Source organism: Pelobates fuscus, chromosome 1 (assembly GCF_036172605.1).
Source record: "Pelobates fuscus isolate aPelFus1 chromosome 1, aPelFus1.pri, whole genome shotgun sequence".
In the NCBI taxonomy this organism is placed as follows: domain Eukaryota; kingdom Metazoa; phylum Chordata; class Amphibia; order Anura; family Pelobatidae; genus Pelobates; species Pelobates fuscus.
In genome coordinates this window covers 486,826,269-486,846,205 of record NC_086317.1, presented here as the reverse complement: position 1 = coordinate 486,846,205, position 19,937 = coordinate 486,826,269, and the positions used below count along the sequence as shown (strand labels likewise).

The 19,937-nt window shown below is 44.1% G+C and overlaps 1 protein-coding gene across 5 annotated transcripts in view; it reads left to right on the top strand.

Annotated features, from left to right (window-relative positions):
- The window catches only part of ARAP1 (ArfGAP with RhoGAP domain, ankyrin repeat and PH domain 1), a 304,736-nt gene that overhangs the window by 13,511 nt on the left and 271,288 nt on the right, over positions 1 to 19,937 (top strand). The window contains exon 1 of one of the 5 annotated variants that reach the window (XM_063432716.1): positions 19,576 to 19,842. The exons of 2 other annotated variants lie outside the window; for them this stretch is intronic. The gene's annotated coding sequence lies outside the window, so the exon portion shown is untranslated. Of the gene's footprint in view, positions 1 to 19,575; positions 19,843 to 19,937 lie in introns of those variants that run through there. 2 more of the 5 variants (XM_063432693.1, XM_063432725.1) reach the window with 2 other exon arrangements.

The following is a 19,937-nucleotide window of genomic DNA, read 5'->3' as shown; positions in this document are numbered from 1 at the left end:
CTCAGACCTTATTACTTTCTTATAACTTAGCAGTTTGCTCCAGGGCCCTAAATGTCTGTCGCCGGCGGACTCTGGACACCATCTTGGTAGTGTCCTTATCAAGTCACTGATTGGCTCATGCAGAGCGCACATTATTGCCCTTTACATCCTGGGGTAACTGCCGGTCACTTTCTATCTAGAAAACAGGATTTGAATCTGCGGCCACCATGAAATAGAGAAACCACCTGTCTTCCTATGTATTAATATGGTTTCTTTTTCTTTCCTAGAGTAATTGAATGTGTCGGTAAACGCTTTATGTCTCCTCTTGGGAATGTTGCAGTATTGTCAGAGTAACAAAACACAGATATTATTTTACATTGAAATTAATATATAAATGTTCTTTTTGTAGCTCACAATTTGGAGTTGTACAGACTCTTATCTGGATGCAATGTGTGGCTCTACCCCCGGGGCAGTGAAACGCTCCCCCCCCCCCTCCCCCCCTCCTTGAGCATAGAATAGATGGTAATTAAGAGCGGGCCAGATTCCTCCTGTGCGAGAGTTGTGCAAAGAGGACTTTATAGAAAGAGGAAGCTATTGTTGTGAAGGCGGCTGGCTAATTCACAGGAATCCAGTGACACATCCTGAAATACACACGCAGGCTGGCCGCCGGAGATGCCAACCGGAGGCTTGTAACCAGTGTTAGCCAACACCGTGTGACCCTGCCGGGTGGTGGCTCGGGACTTTTAGTGCCAGGGATGAAATAGGTTGCACGGCTTGCTCACAGTGTCCTGTAACGACTGTCTATTCACTAATCCCTGGTGACTTGGCCTGTTTCACGAAGTCTCCCTGCTACCAAGATGGACGTTCGTTCTTTTAGGGTTCGAATTTCATCAGACGCAACATTGAACTTGCTGCAAATACCTCAGCTGGCGTGGCCCCCAGAGATGGACCGTGAATTTGTTTAGTAAAACACGAAGTGTTTCGGGCAAATATATAACGTTTACAATCAGCATCACCATTCAGGAAAAAACATATAAACAAGTATAGTGAATTTACACCAAAATTCATCGAGCGAGTGACAGGTGTGGGACCAGGCTTTGGGTGGCAGAGATCCTGAATATTGTTTGGTAGAAAACAGGGTGACCGCACACACACCCCATACACCATAACCACTAAATAATAATCTCTGAAGATCTAAATCTCACGTTATCAGAGAGAAAGGAGATCATTTTGGCAGATTAATATATACACAATCGTGCATGTTTTAGAGTACTGAAAGTGTAGTTTTTGTGTGAAAAATGCAAAAAATAAATATGAACGCGAACTTCAGTCAGGGTTTGTGACTAAGTGTCTTCCAAATATTACTGGACATAGCCCATTTGGAATACCTTTGGTTGTCAGGCAGTCCCCCTGATCGGGATTGCCACAGAAGGTAAGTATCCGCGATCCCTGCAGGGCAAGATCGTTAGGGCGCACTATGTTGTCCTAACGGCGTTGACGCCCTGTTTTTGCATGGCGGCATAGTAAGCCCTAACCGCTTTAAGGGGTTAATAAGATGGTCAGAGTTTAAACGTAAACAAATAAAACATTAGTGTGTAGTTTTAATTTTTTACAATAGATGGCGTGCGCATATCTCCAGCCAGTCAGCTGTGTTTACAAACGAATGACACAATACCGCAAGCGGCAACGTGACTCTACTAGTTCTCACACAATTTGTGTATAAAGATTATATAATGATTCCTAAACGAACTCTATTGACTCGAGTGATAATAAGTGGTTTTAAGTACTCCACAAATTGTATTTGTTTAAAAAAGTAGTAGGAGCTTGGAAGTAATAAAGAGGAATGATAAGGGTGAAAGCATTGCATGTGTCAATAAAGCATTAGGCCAAGGAATGTGTCACCGCATGTGATCGGAGGACAGGGCAGGCAGTCACCTTGGGAGCTTTAGCAAAATAAATAGGGGAGAGAGACACCATGCGGGGATGGGCAGACTACCATTATAGGATCACTATAGTGTCAGGAATACAAACATGGAGTTTGATGATCTCAGCCAATCCAATGCTTACCTATAGGAAAGCATTGGGGGGCTATTGCACATGCATCTCTATGGGGAACGTTCAGCACCTCTATTGGCCGTCTGAATGACTGTGTGAGTGACTAGAGGTGTTGCTAGGCAGTGTTTACATTAAAAAGCCTGCAGGGACAGGCTATAGACACCATAACCACTACATTATTGTTCTGGTGACTGTAGTGTCCCTTTAAGACATGCCACAACAGAAGTGGGCAGGTAGGTCACAATATGAGCCTGGTGTAAGGCATGGCTGAAGGCTGGGAGAATTATGTAACCCCCCACCTGGTTATGATTTTTATTAATACCTGGTACGACTAGATTTTCACTCCCCCCTCGAGATCTGTGCCACCAAATGCCCCTCCTGAGGTTGGAGTATTCCAGGTTACACATTCTTTACCTTTTTCGTTTTCCATTTTCTTCCCCTTTTCACCTTGCCTGTCTTTATTTAATTAAAAACACAAACAAACAGAAAAAAACACAACTCTTTATAAGTTCAGAAAACCTCATGATTTACCCACTAAAGAGAAAGTTCATAAACCCTCATTTCAGATATCCTATAACAGCTTCCCCTTTTAAATTAAACACCATTTATATCCGTGCGTTGAGGCAATTTAAAGGCCTGGCACTTCTGCTTTCTATATTTTATTCTTTTTAAATTGTATCTTTTTTTTTTTGGCTGCTATAAAAATAGGTGATTTATTTTTATGTCACAAGTGGCCGAGGAATTGCCAATAACACAAGGTCATCTCTATTATCCAAGAAGTGTTTGTGATTGGGAATACTTCGGTTTATCTTGTTAATGCTCATTAAACGGTGGATTTACAAGTGTGTTTGAAGATTTACGGCAAGTCTGAGCCTTTTTACGAGGTGGTTAGTATTTTAATAGATCTGATCCTTTTAATAACCATTTGTTAAATCAGAGGAGGCCCTCGTCTCCTTAAAGTTTGTAAAAAGGTTTTTACTTAACTGACATTCAGTGCCATACGAAGCTCCCGCTCTGATTTTACACGCCCTGTCCTGATGTCGTCCCAAGACTCGCGGGGTTCAATTCTCATAGTGAAACCAGTGATCGTGCGTTTCACGGTCTCAGAGCGCATTCGCACAACCTGAGCCAGGAGTAAAACTGGCATGGGAGGCATTTAACATTTTTTAAAATACTTTTTCAAATTGCAAAGGGAAGCGGGGGCATCGAGGGAGGGGAAACTATATTCCTCTTGCAGGCGCTTTCCCTGGAAGGAGGAAGATTTTTCCGTCTGTTTCCAGCACACAGATGTAAAACATGCACAGAATTTACATGAGGCAGCCCCAAACACAGTTCCTATGTCACATGTGCTGGGGGCGCAACTAGCCACTGGCACATAATTAAAGAAAATTAGCGTGTTCAGTCTTTCATAGAGAAACACCGAGTATCCAAACTCCCACCACCATGACCACGTCACTGGAATAGACATGGTGCTTGGAATAACACTTTAAACTGTAAATGATCAAATAATGTCCAAATTAGATCTAAATGTAATATATCCTAGATGTGCTTCCATATCGGTATAAACCTGCTCACACCACACCTCCCAGAAAGCTGTGCGGCATAGCGGCAAAAACGTAGACTGAGTATAATTCCATTAATATGTAGCACCCTCATAGTAACAGCGCAGACTCTGGGTGTGATACTGTATTATCTGTACAGTGTGTTAATAAATGGGGTGGCTGTCCCTTTAATGTGAAGTTTAATATACACAAAATAAACACGTAAAATATAATACACTATGAGGATGGTGTAAGATGCGGACATGATGAATGTCTGATTTAGAGCTAGATTGTCTTGTGCTCATTAACTTTTTATTTATTTATTTTTGTACATGGAACATCGTTAGAGATTTGATGCATGCGGTGTCATACAAATCTATGGGAGAACCTGCACAGCCCGCAGTCCATGTGATGACCGTATATTGGTAATGCTTTAGTGAACAGGGAATTACTGCACGTTGGGTGCAACAGAGTAGGAAAGGAAGAAGATAGCATTTTTTTTTTAACAATAGAAAAATCTGAAAAATAAAATTGGTAATTAAGTGAAAGTTTTGCAGGAATTGTAACTGTGCCCCTGTAGTGTCCCTTTAATACAGTTAATAGAGAGCTTGCAGTTTGCCTGTAGTAGCACACGGCTGCCTGTAGGTGGCAGACTGGTGGTGTTTTCTGCAAGGAAGGCAGTGGTTACACACACTGTTCGTCAGCCTGGCTGGGTTCAGCATGTCCCGTGTCCACAATAGGGGGCGTATTTATCAACGTTCTGAGTCAGCTAAGCCCTTATTATCAGCCAAGAGCCATGGACTGAACGCTTCCTGTCAGCTTCTGTATTCTGGCTCCAAAACAGACACATTTTGCCTTGTTCCTCTAACTCTGCAGGACGCACGCCATCTTTTGTATTTACATTCTGTACGCTCAATATGTGGCCCAGCAGTGAATCGGCTCCTCCATCTTAAAATAATCGTTGGTCAATTAAACGAATTAGAAAATATAGGCGAAAATTCTCTACATGCCTATAGTCACACTTAGTTTAGTAAATAAGAACCCAGACTTCCTAAGTCACACAGTTTGATGGTATGACATGCAAATTGCGCTCGTTTCTCCTGATTAGCTATAGAATGGCTCCGTTAGTCACGGGGGCAGCGTACAAAGCCAGGGAATGTTTAAATGTTCCGGTACTGATCTCTGGGTGCAATACTGGACGTGTAACGCAATGCGCAGGTGCCACAGCAGAGTTTGGCCTATGGGCAGCCGTTATCCTGGCAGACACGTGGATACGCTTTCTGTTTTGTTAATTTTGTCACAGCTTGTCGGCTTCGCCTACTCCATCCCTGTCCTTATCTCACATCTGCCAATGTGGCAGGTCTCAGATCCCAATGTGTACGGTTCTTAGTTTGGTTCCTTACAGACATTGCGTGTTAGGCAGGTCGGTCACAGTTAGAGGAAAGGAAATATTTCACACACTTACGATTATTCAATAAACAGTGATTTGTGGTACGTGATAAGCAATGGTAAAATGGAAGATAAAATCTGCTACTTGGAAGCATCTGTGCAGATATTTTATGCTAAAGTGTGCACGCCACCACAACTCAGATCGCCACACAATGTATAATCAGAATTAATAGAACAGGTTTATGCAACACACAAAAACGACATATTAAAAAATGTAATTTGCCTTAAGTGAACGCAAGGTTCCGTAATGTGTCATGTGTTCATTGTGTTAAATATAAACAGATTAAAATTAGCTCATTGGATTGCGGAATCTGCCAAATCTCACACAATCACCTTCAGTTGCGATCTACCGGTCATCAGATACCGGAACGATCCAATCTGAACGAAGACATGTTTTAACTCCATATTCTTAATCCCCTGTAATCCACAATGTGGATATGTAATATGGCACTGACTATTTATAGTTACTGTATCCAGCTTGGGTCGTGTAGTATGTTACCGTGTTAGTAACTTTGAATCCCAAGGCTGGATATGACATATGGCTTTATACGGCGTCCGCTATATACGAATCGGTCTTGGAATGTTTGGCCTGTAAGTATCTCTGGGGAATGCCCAGAATATCTCTAACTGCCGTGAAAGCGTTTCTCTACGCTTGTAAAGATCAGGGTATGATTGCTTGTCCTGTGGCTGGCTGGCTCTATAAAAAGCCAATAATAGCTGGTTTGTTGACATATATCACAGTGCGCTGTTTTGGTTTGCTTTGGATTTCCTTCTGTTGATGGACATGCGGCCAATTATTGGCCTGGGATGGGAGGCTGCTCAGTCAGACACTTTACACTGGACATTGTGCAGCTGGATGAGTAACCTCCGTCAACTATAATGCTTCCAATAGCATGAGTTACGTTTCATTCTTTTATTTTCTGTTTTTTTATTTTGGTTTTTTTTTTAGCAAAAATAATGCACTTTTTATTTTATGTTTTTTAAAAACCCGAGCATAATTTCCAATTTCAGAGCAGGTTTGGTGGTGCTGGGATCTCCTGTATGACTGCCGGTTTCTGATGCAGATTGAATGTTGGTGTTGGTATCAGTACATCGGGTGTACATTGGTGTGGAAGGCCTTGTACGACCCCAGGATGTTTTATTGAAGTGTCAGATAAACCAGCAATAGGATTCTCATAAACCATTCAGAACGTAATAATTTACATGACTCTCGCCCCATGAGTGTGCGGGGATAATGACGCTATATCTAGAAAGTTGTTGTTGAATGCCTTTTTTCTAAGAAAATGAACAATTTTTATTCTGTTGGGATCTCTTATGAATCCTTGAGTTTCCAATTGGCTGTAGCAAAGATCCGTCTAAAGGAATAGGTCTCTGGCCTGGGTAGGGAATGTCACTTCTCCCTAGAGGAATAGGTCACTGGCCTGAGTAGGGACCGTCACTTCTCCATAGAGGAATAGGTTACTAGCCTGGGTAGGGACTGTCACTTCTCTCTAGAGGAATAGGTCACTGGCCTGAGTAGGGACCGTCACTTCTCCATAGAGGAATAGGTCTCTGGCCTGGGTAGGGAATGTCACTTCTCCATAGAGGAATAGGTCACTGGCCTGAGTAGGGACCGTCACTTCTCCATAGAGGAATAGGTCACTGGCCTGGGTAGGGAATGTCACTTCTCCATAGAGGAATAGGTCACTGGCCTGGGTAGGGACTGTCACGTCTCCCTAGAGGAATAGGTCACTGGCCTGGGCAGGGACCATCACTTCTCCAAAGAGGAATAGGTCACTGGCCTGGGTAGGGACCGTCACTTCTCCATAGAGGAATAGGTCTCTGGCCTGGGTAGGGAATGTCACTTCTCCATAGAGGAATAGGTCACTGGCCCGGGTAGGGACTGTCACGTCTCCCTAGAGGAATAGGTCACTGGCCTGGGCAGGGACCATCACTTCTCCAAAGAGGAATAGGTCACTGGTCTTGGCCACCATCTTAGATGGCCACGTTTTAGAGAGGCTCCTGGACAAGGGGGGCAATTTCGTCCATAAAGCACCAATTTAATTTCACTGAAGAAATTCTACATATAAATACTAATAACTAATACAATTCCTAACATGGAGAAGCTTAAGAAGGTTGAAAAATCCGCACCTGTCACGAAGAAAACGGGAGCAGGAGCTGCTGTGGTGAGTAAGGGTGCCCAGGCTCACTCCCCTGCTTCAAAATCCGGCTCGCGGCTTGTTTCGCCGCTTAAAATATCGTTGGTGGCGCCGGGGAAATCCCTCCCCACCTCCCTCCCGGTCTCCCATGCCAAATCGTATGCCTGTGCGGTCGCGACCCGCTCGCGGCATCCAGAGAGCGGCGGGACCGCGGCCGCACTAGCCAACACCTCTGTGTGCGGCTCAGAGTGCTCCGAGCACTCTGCATGCTCGGAGCACAGAGCTGTGTCTCCCGCGAGCGGCAAGGACCACCCAGCGAGCCGCTCGCGGTCTCAGCATAGAGCAGCCCGGTCACTCACTTACAAAAGTGACCGGGCTGCAAGTAAAGGGGAGGGTAGTGTGAGGTCTCGCTCCCCATCGGGATCCTCGGCCTCCAGGTTGTCGGTCCCGGTGGGGGGGGGCTCTGCTATCCGACCCCAAACTCTTAAAGGCACAGTAAGGGCTATGGAAAGCCCAGAGGACCAAAATATGGAAATAGGAGCTGAAATGCTCCAAACAAGTACTTTCTCTGCACTACCACAGAGAAAAGGTCATGATGCCACAACAAAGATGGCTGCCAGACCAGACAGTGCGTATTCCACTCCCAAGATGGCCACTGCCACCTCCAATATGGCTACCACTACGTTTATAGCAGCGACTTACAATCCTAATATGCCACCTGAACTGGCAGATGATCTGCCACCATCAGCTGGCATGATAATACAACTCATTAAAGATTTGAGAGTCGATCTGAAAAACGACTTTAAGAAAGACTTTGACACTTTGTATGGAGCCATGGAGGGCATTAATCAGCGGACGGAGATAATAGAGAATAGATTGCACTCTCAAGAGCAATCTCACCTGGATCTGGTTGAAACTGTAAAAGAGCTTCAGAAACAAGTATACCAACAGGCGGAAAAATTAGCGGACGCCGAGGATAGAAGTAGGCGTAATAACCTAAGGATCAGGGGGATCCCTGAAAATATAGACTCTCTGGAATTACAAAGTTATTTCCAGGCAATGGTGAAGTCAGCTCTACCAACTGCTAAAAATACGGATCTACTACTGGACCGCATCCATAGATTGCCTAAACCCGGTAATGCACCTGCAGCTGCACCCAAAGATGTGATAGTGAGATTTCACTATTACCACATTAAAGAGGAATTTCTGGGTGCAGTACGCACGTCAGGTCTCACGGGGGACTATAGTGGCATGAAGGTCTTCCAAGACTTCTCTGCCCAAACAATGAGGCGACGCAGAGAATTTCAACTTTTTACCGCGGAACTAAGACGAAGAGGGATAAGATATAGATGGGGATTCCCGGTTAAAGTCCTTTTCCGCATGGATGGCAGGAATTTCATAATCACGTCGCCTGAGGAAGGAATGGAACTCATCCAATCCATGAATAGGAGTCATGTATCGCCTCATAGACTGTCGCCATCTACTCCTCTGCAGGCCAGCAAGAGTAGCAAATCGGACACTTCCTGAGTTTCCAGTTCATAGGGCTACAGTCTCCATTTTCCACGGTTGTAAATCGTTCGACACTTCAAGTTCAGATGTTCTTCCTATTTTCACTAAGGATTTTTTATTTTTTTTATTTTTATATATACACGTTTATCTTCATGATTTTTCTCTATTCTCTATTGATTTTTATGGCCTGGTTCTGAGAAAACTTTATCTCTGCAACAGGCTTTCGAGTCCTGCTCCAGTCTGGAGTTTTAGCGGGATTACTTTTGATTTTATCTTGTTACTCCTGGTTATGACTGTCCTTAGAGTTTGCACACCAATGACTATTTGACATAAGACTTAACGGTTTATTTCAGAAACCGATTTGACCACTTTCCAAACTTTTACAATCAATATTATTTTATGGTCCCTTGTTTTTTTTTGTATATCATTACATATTTCATTTTATTAATTTTTTTTTTTTATTTATTGTTCTGTGATTTTTGTCATTTCAAAACGTCATATTTTACAGCTGCCTCTTTGTTTTATTTTTTTTTAATTTATTTATTTTTTTTGTTCATTAATATTGCTCCCCTTGTATCCAGCAGCCTTCTCTCCCCCCAACCTGGGCCTAATACCCTGAGATGGAGAGACTTTTTTTGCTCTCCCTCATGGCCCTTTTTCACTGTTTGTTTATTTCCCCTGATATTTTTATTTTTATATTTTATTTTTATATTTTCTTTGACCATCCATCCTTTAAAATTTGGCAGAAATGTTTACAGACCACGAATCACAGAAATGCCTCATACAAAAATGCATATTATGTGGCATCAGCGACTTGCACAAATTCGTTCATTTATTCCCGTACACACATGTACACATCTTGAGTTTGTTGTGACGGTATTGTTGGATGTTTCTTTATTGGAAGGCGGTTGTTCGGACTCTCACAAAGTTGAATGTCCTTTTACTCTTTATCAAGCATTGCTGTTCCATAAATTATGGTTTTAAAATATATGTCATTTAATGTGAGAGGCCTGAACACCGCCCACAAAAGACGCTTACTATTCAAAGAAGCAAAATCCAACAAATCAGATGTCATCTGTGTACAGGAAACGCATTTTAAAAATGATAGAACACATAAGATTATGTCAAAGCTTTTCCCAGTCCAATATCATAGCACTTATAAATCCAAGTCTAGAGGTACATCGATTTTCTTCCACAGGAATGTAGCATGTTTGACGAACAAAGTCATGACGGATGATGAAGGGAGGTATTTAATATGGATAGGTTCACTTAACACTATTGAATATACCATAGTGAACGTGTATTTTCCCAACACCGGTCAGTTGCAGTTTTTCAGGAAATTGATGGACTTAGTGAATGAGAATGTGAGAGGCAGCTTGGTAATGTGTGGCGATACGAATTTTGTTATGGACGGTGAATTGGATAATGCTAGAGAAGACAATGATCAACAACATAGAGGGGACAGCGACAGATTGGCAAACAAATGTTCCAAATACATGATTGAATGTGGTTTATATGATTCCTGGAGACTGATGCATGAGAATGAAAGAGATTTTACGTATTATTCTGTTTCTAAAAATATGTATTCCAGGCTGTGTAACGGATCTCCTGGCACCCCGACTTGGTACCTCCGTTAATGGATGCTCCTAGTGCTTCCTGAGGACTCCAAGCACTCTGGCAGACACCACAATCACCGAATCCGAGAAACCTTTAAATTCTCCCAAGCATATGAATGCTGTAGACCATTGAATAGGAACCATACGAATAGGCTTGTACTCCTAGCAGTCAACTGGAACAGCATACAATAAATCCTTCCCCCAATAATGAGACGACACATCACTTTGAGGGTAAAACAGGAACTCTGGACTGGCTCATCCAGCCTGGCTTTTATTTCCAACTCACACATACAGGCCACACCCAGGGGGAGGCATAAAAGAACCAATGACATAGATGTTACCTCCCACACATCCCCTCCCCTTAGTGTGACACATAATCCCATTATGCATACAGTGTAACATATACTTTTACACAACTTTCATAACTTTAAAACCATACATCACATTCACATAAAAATACATATCCACAATCAATCCATTCAGGGGAACAACATATTAAAAAATGGCATGAATCCGACCAGGGGTTAAAAAGTTACTAAAAGTATCTTTTGTTCCTTTCTGGCTGCCAGAAAAACATCCCCACAATGCACCCTGGTTTCCTCCCTTCTGCCCTGGAGTTAATTGGAGAAGTAATCCAATTACCCAGGACTAAAGACAGACTCCATTAACCACATGGTTGCAAAACAACATAAAACACTTTAAAATACATAAAGTCACATTTACACATAACACACAGACATTTCACCTATCCCCAGATAGCTGGGATCTGCACGCACAAAACTACCGAATAGCGCGCAGATCCTACTCACACAGTACAATTGCCATGGAGCTAAAGTCTTTCCCATAGTCTTTCATTATATAGATAGGCTCCATGGTATGGCTATCTGGGGTATCACATTCCCATAAAGTCTGGTCCATAGTCCAAAGGCAAGAGGCGGGCAAGCAGCCCCCTCCAAGGACACGTGGCGAGTTCGGTTTCGCCACACTTCTCCCCTTTACCCCCCAGACTAACAGGGTATCTGACCTCCTGCCGGTCCGTGCCCTGGTTAGTCCAGCAACCCACCCATGAAGCACAAACAGCAGTACCTCCCACCCACAATAACTGGTTACTACACCTGGGTAGAGGAGAACTTTGTCCAGGTCCAGGTGCCTCACCACGGCTGTGTGGGGGACTGGTAGTCTGCCTTGGTGGGTTGCTGAGTGGGCAGAGACCAGCGGTACTCTGCCCTGGTGCCAGCGCTACCACTGAAGAAGCCTGATTGGAGCCTGGTTGTGGGAGGGGGAGACCGACCGTCTCCCCTCTGGGTACACAGCTCTGCTGCTGGAGACAGACTGTCTCCCCTTTGGCTAAACAGCCCTGTCGTGGGGGGGCAGGACCGACCGTCCCTACCCCCTGTGCTGGAAGTGCAGAGACCACTGTCCCATCTGCACAGGTGTGGGGCTTACAGTCTCCCCCTGGTACATTAAGCTGCCGCTGGGGAGAGGTGGTAACCAGCTCCTCTCCCATTAGAACACTCTGCCGCTGGGGAATGGAGACTGGGCTCTCTATTCCCTGTACATTAATGATCCGCCGCTGGGGAGAGATGGTAACAATCTCCTCTCCCATACATACTTCCCGTCTCTGCGGAGGGAGACCGACTGTTTCTCCTCCCAGCACAGAGTCCTGCTGAGGGGGAAAGGGGGCTGGGCTCTCCATTCCCTGCTGGATACTCTGCCGCTGGGGAATGGAGACTGGGCTCCCAATTCCCAACAAATCACACTGCCGCTGGGGAGGGAGGACGGCCCCTTCAGCTCCCTGTAACTTGGGCGCAGAGACCACGGTCCCATCTGCGCTGGTGTGGGGCTTACTGTCTCCCCTTGGTGTGCTAGGCTGCCGCTGGGGAGAGGGGGTAACAAACTCCTCTCCCTTACACACTTTCAGCCGCTGGGGAGCAGGGCTGACCCTCTGTACTCCCTGTAGGCAGGGCGCAGAGACCACGGTCCCATCTGCGCTGGTGAGGGGCTTACTGTCTCCCCTTGGTGAGCTGTGCTGCCGCTGGGGAGAGGGAATAACAAACTCCTCTCCCTTACACACCTTCAACCGCTGGGGAGAGGGGATAACAGGCTCCTCTCCCTGCACCGTAGACTGCCGCTGGGGAGCAAGAACGGCACCTTCAGCTCCCTGTAACGCACACTGCCGCTGGGGATCTGGGCCGACTGCCCAGCATCCCTGTAGGGCCGGTAGAGAGACCGCAGTCCCATCTCCACCTGCCATCTGTGAGTCTTCCCAGGACCAATCCGTGAGGCCCCTCAACATTTGTGAGTAAGGGCCACCTGCTTCCCCACCTGGCAACTCTGGCTGCTGCTGGGGATCTGGGCCGGCTGCCCAGCATCCCGGTGGAGAGACCTTGGTCCCATCTCTACCTGCCTGTTGTGGTTCCTCACAGGACCAGTCTATGAGGACCCCCACTTCGGGTTCTTCCCGCCGCCTCAGGGAAAGACGGCTAACCTCCTCGGATGCAGCCTCTACTCGGCTGCTGTAACACTCCTGCTGCTGAGCATACTTCCTCTCTTTCGCCAACCGGAATTCTCGGTCCAGCCTTGTGTTTCGCTCAGCCATGACCTGGTTCCAGATCACCCGGCGTGTCTCCATGGGTATATCATCCCCATACTCGGCCACTCGCTGCCTCACCTCGGCCAGCCAATCATCTCCAGAGCCAGAACCTTCCATACTAGTCTGCTCCCAGGGGCGCTGCACGACTGCTAGCGTTGCCCTCAATTTGTAAATCCAAACGTACTGTGTCTCCGAGCTGCTTTACCTCGCACTAGGACGCCATCCCACCGCTTGCCACCAATGTAACGGATCTCCTGGCACCCCGACTTGGTACCTCCGTTAATGGATGCTCCTAGTGCTTCCTGAGGACTCCAAGCACTCTGGCAGACACCACAATCACCGAATCCGAGAAACCTTTAAATTCTCCCAAGCATATGAATGCTGTAGACCATTGAATAGGAACCATACGAATAGGCTTGTACTCCTAGCAGTCAACTGGAACAGCATACAATAAATCCTTCCCCCAATAATGAGACGACACATCACTTTGAGGGTAAAACAGGAACTCTGGACTGGCTCATCCAGCCTGGCTTTTATTTCCAACTCACACATACAGGCCACACCCAGGGGGAGGCATAAAAGAACCAATGACATAGATGTTACCTCCCACACATCCCCTCCCCTTAGTGTGACACATAATCCCATTATGCATACAGTGTAACATATACTTTTACACAACTTTCATAACTTTAAAACCATACATCACATTCACATAAAAATACATATCCACAATCAATCCATTCAGGGGAACAACATATTAAAAAATGGCATGAATCCGACCAGGGGTTAAAAAGTTACTAAAAGTATCTTTTGTTCCTTTCTGGCTGCCAGAAAAACATCCCCACAATGCACCCTGGTTTCCTCCCTTCTGCCCTGGAGTTAATTGGAGAAGTAATCCAATTACCCAGGACTAAAGACAGACTCCATTAACCACATGGTTGCAAAACAACATAAAACACTTTAAAATACATAAAGTCACATTTACACATAACACACAGACATTTCACCTATCCCCAGATAGCTGGGATCTGCACGCACAAAACTACCGAATAGCGCGCAGATCCTACTCACACAGTACAATTGCCATGGAGCTAAAGTCTTTCCCATAGTCTTTCATTATATAGATAGGCTCCATGGTATGGCTATCTGGGGTATCACATTCCCATAAAGTCTGGTCCATAGTCCAAAGGCAAGAGGCGGGCAAGCAGCCCCCTCCAAGGACACGTGGCGAGTTCGGTTTCGCCACAGGCTGGACAGGTTTATGGTCCAGAACGCTTTACTTCCGCACATCTTGAAATCTGATATCTTAGACATTAACTGGTCTGACCATGCTCCAATCATAATGCATATTGACGAAATTGTTTCTTCAGCCCCGAATAGATCCTGGAAATTAGGCGATTATTTATTAAACGATGTTGTGAACAGATCATTGACGGAGAAAGCTTTGAGCGATTATTTTTTGGAAAATGCCTCACCCGAGGTTCCTGGCGAGGTGTCTTGGAATGCGCATAAGGCTGTGTTAAGAGGTCATTTTATTTCTAGAGCGTCTCACCTGAAGAAACTTAATAGCAATAATTTAAGAACATTGGAAAAAGAACTGTACAATTTGAACCAGGCCAATAAATGTGGTCCCTCGTCTTCCATATCAGCAATGATAGGAGAAATTAAGGCTAAAATTAACAAAATTAATTTAGATCGTACATCTCTTATGGTGAGACGTCTCAGGAAAACGTTTTACTTAAAAGGCAACAGGGCCTCTACTCTTTTGGCATCCAAACTCCGGCATGTGAATGCACAATCAAAAATAGCGTATTTACTTGATGATCAGGGGCGAAAAGTGTTTCATCCTACTAAAATAAGTGACATGTTTGCAGAGTATTATAGTAAACTTTATAATTTAGAACGCGATTCGAACCTTACCCAGCCTTCTGCAACAACCATTGATAAATTCTTAGACAGAGTGACATTGCCTCGGTTGTCTCCAGAACACTTGGAGAGTTTAGAATGTGAAATATCAGCAAAAGAGATAGCTGAGGCGATTAAACTTATGCCATCCGGAAAAGCCCCTGGTCCCGATGGATTCACTATTTTATATTATAAAACTTTTCAAGAAATTTTGATTCCCCACATGACCAAAATATTCAATTCCTATAAGTCCGGGGGAACGATGCCAGAGGAGTCCTTGTGCGCACGAATAGTCACCTTGCCAAAACCAGGAAAAACTCCTGATAGATGCCACAATTTTAGACCCATTTCTCTAATCAATAATGACTCAAAGATGTATTCTAAAGTTCTTGCAAATAGATTAACCAAATTAATCCCATTGCTAATAAATAACGATCAAGTGGGTTTTGTAAAGGATAGACAGGCGCCCGATGGGACTAGAAGATTCATAAACTTGATTCAGCACATCAATATGACCAAAACGCCTTCATTGCTTCTATCTCTAGATGCAGAGAAGGCGTTTGACAGGATACATTGGGGATATTTATGGAGAACGTTAGAAAGATTCAACATACCACTATCCTTTATCACAGCAGTTAAGGCGCTATATTGTGCACCTTCCGCCCATGTCTCGGCTTCCGGTTTCTCGTCTAAAACGTTTTCTCTAACCAATGGGACGAGACAGGGGTGCCCTTTATCCCCAATTCTATTTGTTTTAGCAATAGAACCCCTGGCTGAACTAATTAGAATAACCCCACAAATTGCAGGAATTGCTGTTAAAGAATCCGCTCACAAAATTGGCCTGTTTGCAGACGATATAATTCTAGCTGTCAAAAATCCAAAAGAATCTTTGAGCCACCTCAAAGACATTTTAACTCAATTTGGCGAGATATCGTATTACAAATTAAATGAGTCTAAGTCTCAGGCCCTTCCATTTCATTTAAAAAATTCGGAAACTATTGCCCTTAAGAAATTATATTTATTTGATTGGAGAGCTGACTACATGGAATATCTTGGCATTAATTTATGCAAAAATTTGGTAAATATGCATAACCACAACTTGAGGAAAGCATGGTCGGACCTACAAAAGGAGATGGAGAGATGGGGCGGAATGGAACTTTCATGGCTGGGGAGGGTCGCATCTGTTAAGATGACGATACTTCCAAAAATTCTATATTTTTTTAGGACCATCCCTTTGTCCATCCCACTATCATTTTTTAATAAAGTTCATTCGACAATTATGAAGTTCATCTGGGGGAATAGGCCTGCTCGAGTGAAGCTCACTTCCTTGCAGCACCACAAATCGAATGGCGGTATCGGTGTTCCCGATTTCCGCAAATATTATTTCGCCACTAACGCTGCAGTGGCTGTGAGCTTTGGCAATCAGGTTGATAAACCCAGATGGATGGAAATAGAAGAATCAAAAATTTTACCGGTTAGACTGTCGGAATTACCCTGGTTAAATTCTAAGAAAAGACCTGGAATTACTAAGTTATTTTTATCTACCAAGACTACACTTAAGGCCTGGGATATTGTTTTTAAAAATGATCACTCTCCCAGCCTATATAGAGCAATGCCTATTGAGTTATTGAAAGATTATATTCCATCCTTAAAAATAGAACTGTTGAAGGAATGCTCTATAACTAATCTTGACAATTTTTTTCACGGCAATGCTATTCTTTCTTTGGAAAAATTGAAACTTAAGTATGGATTAACGAATGTATGTGAGTTGGATTGTAAGGTAATCATTGACAAATTGAAAGAACTATATAAGGTACCTGAATTTGATAAAAACTATAAAACGCTTGAGATGTCTCCATTAGAGAAAGCTTTTTTATGCAGCCCCACTAGTAAAGGCATGATATCCTTATGCTACTCGTTTTATAACGCCAAGCCCCTAGTTAAATTAAAACACATGTTGTCATGGGAGACGGAGTTGGGTGCCCAGTACGATCTAGAAGAATGGTTCGGTTTTTTTAAAGCTTTAAAAGGCATTTCGTATTGCACCGACCACTTTGAAAATCATTATAAAATTTTATATCGTTGGTACCTGGCCCCGTCTAGATTGCACAACATGAATAATATGTATTCTGACCGGTGTTGGAGGGATTGTGGGGGTGTGGGCAATATGGCCCATATTTGGTGGTTCTGTCCTAAATTAACTAAATATTGGAAATTGATTCACGACCTAATTATTAAAGTGGACAGAACCATTAGCATTTTAACCTCGGAACTAGCCTTATTTAAAAAACTCCCGGAGTCCATTACTAGAACAGACAAAATAATCATAGGTCACATTTTGATCGCTGCTACATCCTGTTTACCTAGACATTGGAAGTCCCAAGATGTGCCATCTCTCAGGGAAGTTTTTAATTTGATTCTAGAAAACAAGGCACACGAATTATCACATAGAGCTAATATGCGTGGTTTCCCAATATTAAAATACAATTGGGATAAGTGGGAAGAAAAAATCAAAACTGCATATGGTCTTTGACATATTTATTATTAAAGTGCATTGATGTAAAAACATGTTTTTTTTATTTTTTGCCATATACACTGTCATGCCTATTGTAATACTGGATGGTTACTCTTTTCCATTTCCAAGTTTCCCTTCCCTTCCTACCCCCAATACAATGTTTATATTCTTGTTGTTATACAAATATGTAAAACTTTAATAAAAATATTTGAAAAGGAATAGGTCACTGGCCTGGGTAGGGACTAAACACGACAATTATACACACTGACACTCACGGATAGATATACACACACACACACACACACACACACACACACACAGTGACATACAGACACTCACATATATACACTGACACTCACAGATACACATACACTCACATATATACACTGACACTCACAGACACCGACACACAGTGAGTGTCAGGCACACACACTCACAGACACCGTGACTGACAGGCACACACACACTAACAGACATACACAGAGTGACTGACAGACACACACTCAAACACATTTACCCCAACACTCACAAATTACTATTTATTTTATTTTTTTTTAAATTTGAATTTAACTCCACCCAGCCTCCGTGGGATAACTGGGGTGGATTCCTCACCTGGGGTCCAGTGGGGCTGCAGGGTTTGCTTGTGCTGCTGGACAGGCAGGATGGGGGCGAGGGAGATCTGATCTTCCTGCTCAGCTCCCTTGTGCACTGCTTAGTGATGCCGTGAGCCGGACTGACGTAATTCCGGCTCCCGGGAATCACTGAGTGCCGCGCAAGGGAGCTGAGCAATAAGAGCTCAGGCTACAGCACTCCCGCGCCGCAAGCCGGCCAGCTCTTGGGCCCCCAGAACACGCAATTAATACACTGCTCGGCACCCTACCAGCGACTTATGAGGGCTCGGCGGGCCATAGGTTCGCCATCCCTGCCCTAGAGTCACTGGACTGTTAATTCTTCCTAGAGGTTTAGGTATCCACCCTAGGTAGGGACTGTTTTCTCTCCCTAGAGGAAATGGTCACTAGGTAGTGTTGTCTGTCCAAAGCAACATGTAACCAGTCCAGATACGGACTTTATATTCTCCCTAGAGGGATATGGCAGCATTAAAGGAAAACTTTAGTGTTAGGAATACAAAGTTTTATTCGTATCACTATCGTACCCTATAGGCCCACCCCCACCCTGTGACACTGAAAGGGTTAAAAAGCTTTTTGGCACTTGCCTTATTCCAGTGCTCCTCCTCCGTTGATGTCAGCCAGTGGGGGGAGACCTAATGCGCATGCACGGCAATTGCATTAGGACTACCCCATAGGAAAGCATTAAATCAATACTTTCCTAATGGGTTTTAGTTGACCCGGAAGCTCCCCTAGTGGATATTTGATAGACAGCCACTAGAGGTGGAGTTAACCTTAAAAGGTAATTATTGCAGTTTATCAATAACTCCAATAATTACCATTGCAGGATTAAGGGGACGGGACACTGCACCCAGACCACTTCAAGTTACAGTGAGCTGCAGTGGCCTAGGTGCCTATAGTGTCCCTTTAATCCCCCCTCTCAGTTCAGTCACGGCAGAAGCTCAGAGCACGTCCTGGGTTCTGCCCCTTAGTAGAGGGTAACAGGTGACAGGTTTATAGATTTCGCTTTAATAATAAAATGCAGACGACTCGCCACCCGGCAGGCCGATTAAAAAAGATGTTTCTGTTTATTGATCTCACTCAGCACAGCTATGTGTTAACGTCTGCTAAGTGTATGCTCACAGTTTATAGATTTCATAGAACAGCGTGAGCGTTCTCACCCACATAGAATACCACTCGTGGTTGTGAGTGTGATTTCCTCCTAGAGTTGGTGTCGCATTGCATCACTGGCGTTCAAAAATAGCAGAAACAAGCTAGCGTGTGATATCAATAGTTAGTAACTGAGTTAAAGCCTACAATGACTCTGTGACACCGTATTGCAGAATATTTTGGCATTTTATCAATAAATAATGAGAAGAAGCAGGCGGTAATGCGTGTAGGAGTTTCATTCAGGAAGGGACAAGGGGTTATTTACTAACGTGGGACTTGCTGAGAATTCAGAGCGAATTCAAAATGAATTTAAAGTGTTAAACTAAAATAACCAAACCGAAACACATCCGGCTTTTTAAACAGTTTTTAGTTAGCTTTTTTATTTTTTTATATTTTGGCCTCCAATTTTTACGTTTACATTGAATAATCCTGAGTTGTTGTTTTTTAGCTAGCAGCCTGTTTAACCACTTCCTTACCGTCGACATGTCAGGCCTGTAATAACAACAAGGGCTTTGCCGTCCCCTAGTCCTGAAGGAGTTAAATCCTCGCGAGGCACGGTTAGTGCACAGTGAGCTTTCATAATGATGATTAGCCCATGTTCTCGGTCGCTGTACGCAATTTATTGTTCTATACAATTCTGCAAGGTTCCTCATCTGTTAGCTCAGCAATGAGGAAGTACGGGTGGAAGAGATCAGCAAGTGACACAGACAGAACGGACTGCTAGCAGCGACACAGGGAGGGAGAGACCTGCTCGTCCTGATCACAAGGTAAAGGTGCTGTGTGTTGGGGCAGTGTCTGCCAGGATCCTGTATCAGGGAAGCCAGGGCCGACTTGGCCCCGTGTTACACACACGTTCCTTCTC